We start from the raw sequence: 7406 nt of genomic DNA on the forward strand, positions 1-7406 counted from the left end.
TTGAGAACTACTAAAAACCTAACTAACCTAAAGACATCACACACATCCATGCCCGAAGCAGGATTCGAACCTGCGACCGTAGCGGTCGCGGGGTTCCAAACTGTATCGTCTAAAACCGCTCGGCCACCACGGCGGCAAAACGAATGAAAGATTTTGTTGAAGAGCAAATAATGTATTTAGAAACTTTTACCTTATTCATAGGACATCCAGCTCCAAAAATTGGGTAGTTGTCAATACTTCCACTGCCCAAACACTATCAACCAAACACCCATCATCATACATTTCCTTGCATATATTCTTACATCTCACTTTACAATGAATGTCCTACCAACACAGAATCTCCAATAAGAATATGATGTCCACGCACTTCCCTATCCGCTCGGTAACTGCTAGTCCGTTCAACCACAGAATCTCTTGCCGAGGGCGCAAGGGCGCTGTCAGCGACATTAACACAGTCTATAGCGCTGCCAACATACAAATAGGATACTTACAACTGTAGCCATTCAGTCTGGTGGGCCTTCGTTAGAGAGTAATTGACGAATAAAAAATCAGAATTTTGTGGAATACGCATTTTACAGCATGGTTGCGTGCTAAAATGGATAAAATAACAGCTGCAGATGCAAGATATTGTTGGTTCGAATCTTGGCAGGTACATCAATTTTTTTTTTATTTTTAAATCTCAATCAAAATTATTTCGATCATTACTTTCATTCAGTTACAATTTTAGAAAGCATTCTGTAATTGGAGCAAAGCATCCATCGCTATAAAACGCTAAAAATTAAATAAAAACAGTCACAAACGCGTGTACAGATTTTTATTCGTAAATAACAGGTTTCTGTCTTTTCCTCAGACCATATTCAAGATTTTACCTCCCATTATGGTTGCTGGTGACGGCAGACGGAACGAAATCCATAGAAATAAGGATGTTACTATCACTGACATCCTTACGTCTACGGATTCGCTCTATCTACTGCCATCAGCAGGCATAGTGGCGGGGAAAAGCCTGAATATAGTCTGAGCGAAGGACCAAAACAAGTGCTGAAGAAAAAAAATCTGAAAACTCGATCGAGACTGTTTTCATTTGATTTGTAGTTTTTATTCAATTCATTGGTTTAAAGGTATTTTTTTATTTCTTTATATCAATCTTTTTCCAATCGGAATTTTTGTGAATTAATTATGTTTATCTGTTTTACTATTCACTTATTTGAAAATTCCCACCTGTCAGTTAAAAAAAGAGGAAATTAATGTATTTATATTTGTTTAATGGTGTGAGAAATGTATTTTGGTAACCAGAGGTGCTATTTTTTGCACAGTAATCGTGCTCTTTTTTTATTTGAGTTATCAGTCTCCATACTGGTTCAATACGGTTCCCCCACGAGTTCCTCTCCTGTGCTAACCTCTTCATATCAGAGTAGCACTAGCAACCTACGTCTCAATCTTTTGCTGGGTGCATTCCAATCTCTGTCTTCCTCTACAGTTTTTGCCCTCTACTGCTTCCTCTGGCACCATGGAACTCATTCTCTCATGTCTTAACACATGTCCTATTATCCTGTCCCTGCTCCTTATCAGTGTTATCTACATAATCCTTTCCGATCCTGCACAGAACCTGCTCATTCCTAACCTTATCAGCCCACCTATTCTTCAACATTCGTTTGTAGAACCACATCTCAAATGCTTCTATTCTATTGTGTTCCCGTTTCCCCACAGGCCATGCTTCACTGCCATCCAATGCTGTGCTGCAAACGTACACTCTCAGAAATTTCTTCCTCAAACTAAGGCCTATGTCTGATGCGACGCGATTTCTCTCGTGTTCTCTGGTCTGCTTCTGATCTCCTCCCTGCACCGTCCGTGATGTGTTATTATGCTGCCTAGGTGGCAGAATTTCTTAACCTCATCTACTTTCGTGACCATCAATCCAGATGTTAAATTTCTCGCTGTTATCGGTTCTGCTACCTCTCATTACTTTCGTTTTCTTTCTATTTACTCTCAATCCATATACTGTAGTCATTAGACTGTTCGTTCTATTCAGCAGATCATGTAATTCTCCTTCGCTTTCACTTAGGACTGCAATGTTATCAGCGAATCGCATCACAGATATCCTTTTTACTTTGAATTTTAATTCCACTCCATAATCTTTCTTTTATTTCCATCATTGCTCCTTCGATGTACAGATTGAACAATAGAGGCGAAAGACTACATTCCTATCTTATACCCTTTTTAATCCGAGCACTTCGTTCTTGGTCGTCCACTCTTATTATTCCGTCTTGGCTCTTGTGCATGTTCTGTATTACCCGCCTCTCCCATCAGCAAACTGATCGTCATCTAACACCTGTTCAATTGTCTTTTCAATTCTTCTGTATATTGTTATTGTCAGCAACTTGGATACATGGGCTGTTAACTGATTGTGCGTTAATTATCGCACTTGTCAACTCATGCAGTCTTCGGAATTGTGTGGATGATATTATTCCGAAAGTCAGATGGTATGTGTCCGGACTCATAAATTCTACACACCAACGTGAATAGCCATGTTGTTGCCATTTCTACCAATGATTTTGGAATTTCTGATAGAATGTTATCTATCTCTTATGCCTTATTTGATATTAAGTCTTCTAAAGTTCTCTTAAATTCTTATTCAAAACTAGACCCCACGTCTCTTCTAAATCGACTCCTTTTTCTTCTTCTACCACAACAGACAAATCTTTCCCCTCATAGAGGCCTTTACTGTATTCTTTCCACCTATCTGCTCTCTCATCTGCACTCATAATGTTACCACCCTTGCTTTTAATTTACCGACGGTTGTTTTCACCTGGCTATATGGTGAGTCAGTCCTTCCGACACTCATTGCTTTTCCGATTTCTTCACATTTTTCCTGCAGACATTTCGTCTTAGCTTCCCTGCAGTTCCTTTTTATTTCATTTCTCAGCGACTTGAATTTCTGTATTTCCCTGAACATTTTTGTAGTTTCTTCTTTCATCGATCAGCTGAAATATTTTTCCTGTTTCCCATGGTTTCTCCGCAGTTACACTCTTTGTATCTATGTTTTTCTTTGCAACTTCCGTGATTGCCCTTTTTAGAGGTGTCCATTCCTCATCAACAATACTGCCTACTGAGCTATTCCTTATTGCTGTATTTACATTCTTAGAGAACTTGAGATGTATTTCTTCATTCCTAGGAACTTCCGTATCCCACTTCTTTGCGTATTGATTCTTCCAGACTAATATCTTTATCTTTAGCCTACTTTTCTTCACTACGACAGTGTGATCTGGGTCTATATCTGCTCTTGGGTACGACCTACAATCCAGTATCTGCTTGACCATGGTGTAATCTAACTGAAATCTTGCCGTATTACCCTCACTTTTGCAATTATACGTCCTCCCCTTGTGATTCTTGAACAAAGTATTCGATATACTAACTGAAATTTATTGCAGAACTCAATTAGTTTTTCTCCGCTCTCTTTCCTTGTTGCAATCCCACATTCTCCTGTAACCTTTTCTTCTATTACTTCACTACTCTGCATTCCAGTCTATTAGTTTTTCATTTCCCTTTAAATACCGTATTACCCTTTCAATATTCTCATATACTTTCTCTGTCTCATCATTTTCAGCTTGCGATGTTGACATGTGTACCTGAATTATCGTTGTCGGTGTTGGTTTGTTGTCGATTCTGATAAGAATAACCCTATCACTGAACTGGTCAAAATAACACAATTTCTGCCTTACATTCCTATTCATAACGAACCCTACTCCCTTTATACCATTTTCTGCTGCTGTTGATATTACCATATACTCATACAACCAGAAATGCTCTTAAAGAAATATAACTCATGCACGAAGGAAGTGTCATACATGGCGCTTGTTCGATCGATTCTTGAGTATTGTTCGTCAATATGGGTTTCTGAGTAGTTATGATTGAAAGAGGAGATAGAGAAAATTGAAGAGAGGTGCCTTTCATCACGGAATGGTTTAGTCGGAGCGAGAGCATTGCAGTAATGCTCAACAAAGTCCAGTGGTAGAGTCTACAAGAGAAGCGCTGTGCAACACGAAGAAAGTACTTTCCGTGAAGAGTCGGACAACGCATCACTTCCTCCAACATACATCTCTCGAAATGACCACGAAGAAAAAACTCATGAAATTAGAGCTAATGTAGAGGTTTACCTGCAATAATTCCTCCCATGCGCCATTCGCAAGTGAAACGGTGTAGGGGAGATCGGTTTGTTGCACCAGAAGTACCCTCCTCCGCACGGCGTTAGGTTGCTTCCGGAGTGTCATGTGGATGTAGATGTAGAAACCAGCGTCAGTTGAGGGCGTACTTGGGCATGACTGGATTTTTCCGCAGTTATGTAAATGACTACGCCAAAAATAGTGTCCACCTGTCTAAGATACTGAAGAAGAATGTCCTCTTTTGTGGCTTTGATGAGCACGAGCTGGAGTTTCAAATGATCAAAGACTCGCTAGCACAGAACATCTTGCTCCACCATCCCGATTCCAATAACGAACTCTTCTCGCGACTGACAGTTCTTACTATGTCATAGGCCAGGCGCAGTACCAGGAGCAGTGTGGCAGACAGCACAAGAAACGATCCGTGATCTGTTTCGCAAGAAGCACGTCGAGCGACTCCATAAGATGTTGTGGCGTGAATGAAAGGGAGTCATTGGCCGTCGTCTAGAGGTCATTAGGTAATGACAATGACCGGTGGCCTGAACAGCTGTTGGCACCTCTATGGAAGACTGCAGCGCTGGGTATTATCCTAGTATGTGCCGGTAAAGACAACACGGTACCAAAAGCGTCGTTCCGATTCCCACTTGGAAAGCCTGACGACGAAGAGCAAGGAGATAGACATCCGATTCATCAAGAACATAGAGAATGGTACAGAAATGATACGCAAACTCCGATACGTAGCTTCACAACCGTCTGTGATCCCAAACTTCAAGAGATAAAGAACCAACTCCCGAGAAAGCGAGTCAATATGTACTTATTACAATGTGTTGAACGGAGTACTGTATGTCCGAACGCATCGCGATGGAGACCTTTGATAAATTTGCATCCCACAGGAAATGCAGGCCGGCCTAATGAGATGGACCCACCTGCACTTCAGACAACTGCTAAGAGCCTCGCGATGTTAAGGGTGTCAAAAGCCAGAATTTGGTAGGGAGAAGACTACAGGTTTGCTGGAACACGTTACCGTCTCAGTCTCAAGAGAAGCAGTGTCAGCATATATCATGAACAAGTCCTGGTTGGAAGAGGAGGAGCACGTTTTCCATGGACGTTTTCAATAAATAAATTAAACTGTACCCAGGAAGAACGACTTCAATAATTGTACTAGTGGGATGATTCCGGCGTTGTGCGGAAATTTTTGGTAAACCACAAGGTGTATTGTCAGATAACGGTTCCCAGTTCACTACATGGGCTTAGATCTCCGCAATGCAGATGCAAGGTATAATGCTTCATCTGATGAGTGTCTATCTCGCGGCAGACAGCCCGGTAGAATGACGGTGCGATGTAGGCAAGTTCCCCAGATTCTGCTGTTCAGAAAGACACCTAAGATGGGTTCAGTATACACCCCAATCTGGCAATATAGTAAGTAGACTGGTACATTACTGGCTACTCCCTGGCAGATGCGATTTTAGAGGAGCCAGTAACAATGGCAATTTACAGCAGCAAACCCACCCCTTCTTCCGATCGTAGAGTACGAGGAAAAACCAGCCACTGCTTTGAGAAAAATTGGGAGAAAATAAGTATTTGGGAAAGAACGACACTGAGGCATCGCAAAAGCGTCCATGATTAAAGAAGGAGACCAGGTGCTGGTTCGCAGCCACCAGCGATTAAGCATAGCCGAGAAAAAGATTTAGAATTACTTTCTTTATGGTGGCCCTTTCAGAATGAAAAAAGTTCTAGGCGACCTGTAATATGCAGTGGTGGGGCCTCAAACTGACATTGCAAAAGAGACACAAAATATAGTAAAGATCAAACCTTTTTTTTTAGCTAAGCCCTCTTCACTTCTTTCATATTATTGTTGTTAAGAATGTACGTAGTGCAGAATGATGCTAGGTTCGATGATTTTGTGATGGACTGTTGTCGACAAGGATTAAATTATTTGGTTCCTTGCATGGTGAAAAAGTAAGAGGTTTTTGTTGCTGTGTGCTTAATAATTGTCATTGTTAAGGCTTAAGTGGTGAGAATCCGAAATCTGGGAGTCGCAGGGAGAGTAGAGAAGTAGTCAAACAGTACAGCCTCGTCGATTCTAACAGAGGGTGAAATGCTGTCAGTTAGTATGAAAGTATGGGGATCTATTCCCATGCGGACAAGCACACTTACAAGAATGGAGACAGGAAAGGATAACTCACTCTTGTGGCAAGACGTGCTTCGTGACTGCCGAAGTACTGGGCATAGCCCACGCATCAAAGTGCTCCTACTCACAAATACTTATTAAAGGTAGTTCGGATCTGAGAATCGATCTCTGATACTGAAACCTCCTCGCCGGATTGTTTCTTTAAGTCTACAGATTACCAACATGCACCAGATAACACCGTACTTCCCTCACCAACACCAACTCCTCTTGAGATAAAACCACATTTCAGTACATGGCTAGGAAAATGGACATAAAAAAGGACGAGGATAGATAGAGAATACTTGTTTGTTTACATAAAATTGGGTTGGGAAGAAGGGGATTTACACTCTCACAATGACATGGAAATGGAAAGGGATCGCTAGCAAATTAAGGGCAGCCAGAGGCGAGGATGTTAAATAGCAAGGACTTATGGTTGAAAAAAAGGAAAACAAAATAGGGAACACAGATGACAGTGGTATTCCATAAGGGAGAGATACACAGGACAAAGCTACAGAGCAGCCAAGAATTCGAGTCGGTTTTCCACCTCCAACTCAAACGTCGACTCTTAACAACCACCACGGAAAACAACGGTTGTTAAAATGAGACTATTTTTTCAACTTGAGGCATGTTGTCTTGCGTCTTCGCCACACAGACAGAAGTGGTGGGACACCCCAGTTTGTGTAAAAAGAAAAATGGAAGGGCGAAACTCATAAAATGATTACTTCATAGTTCTTTAGCAGTTTCGGTTATAACGATCATCACAACGGGAAGAAAAAGCAGTACACCAGATGAATGAGAAATTCACGTTTCCATTAGATGAGCTGAAAGTCCTCAGAGTTATAAGATGTGTACATAACCATATGTGATACACTAGTACTCTAAACAGCATGAAATAGGCCTCACAACTACTCACACCCTGTATAAACACCGACAGCGTAGACAAATGGAGCAAATCTGTTGATTCTTTTTTGGCATTGGTTGCTGACTACGGTGCGCCTTGAGAGGCTTATGGAGACACTTTTAACTCAAGAGCGCTTCCTGAGAAAACCCGAATAAAGGGCTTTTTACCAGTTTTTGCA

The sequence above is a fragment of the Schistocerca gregaria genome, chromosome 7 (assembly GCF_023897955.1).
Source record: "Schistocerca gregaria isolate iqSchGreg1 chromosome 7, iqSchGreg1.2, whole genome shotgun sequence".
Lineage (NCBI taxonomy): Eukaryota > Metazoa > Arthropoda > Insecta > Orthoptera > Acrididae > Schistocerca > Schistocerca gregaria.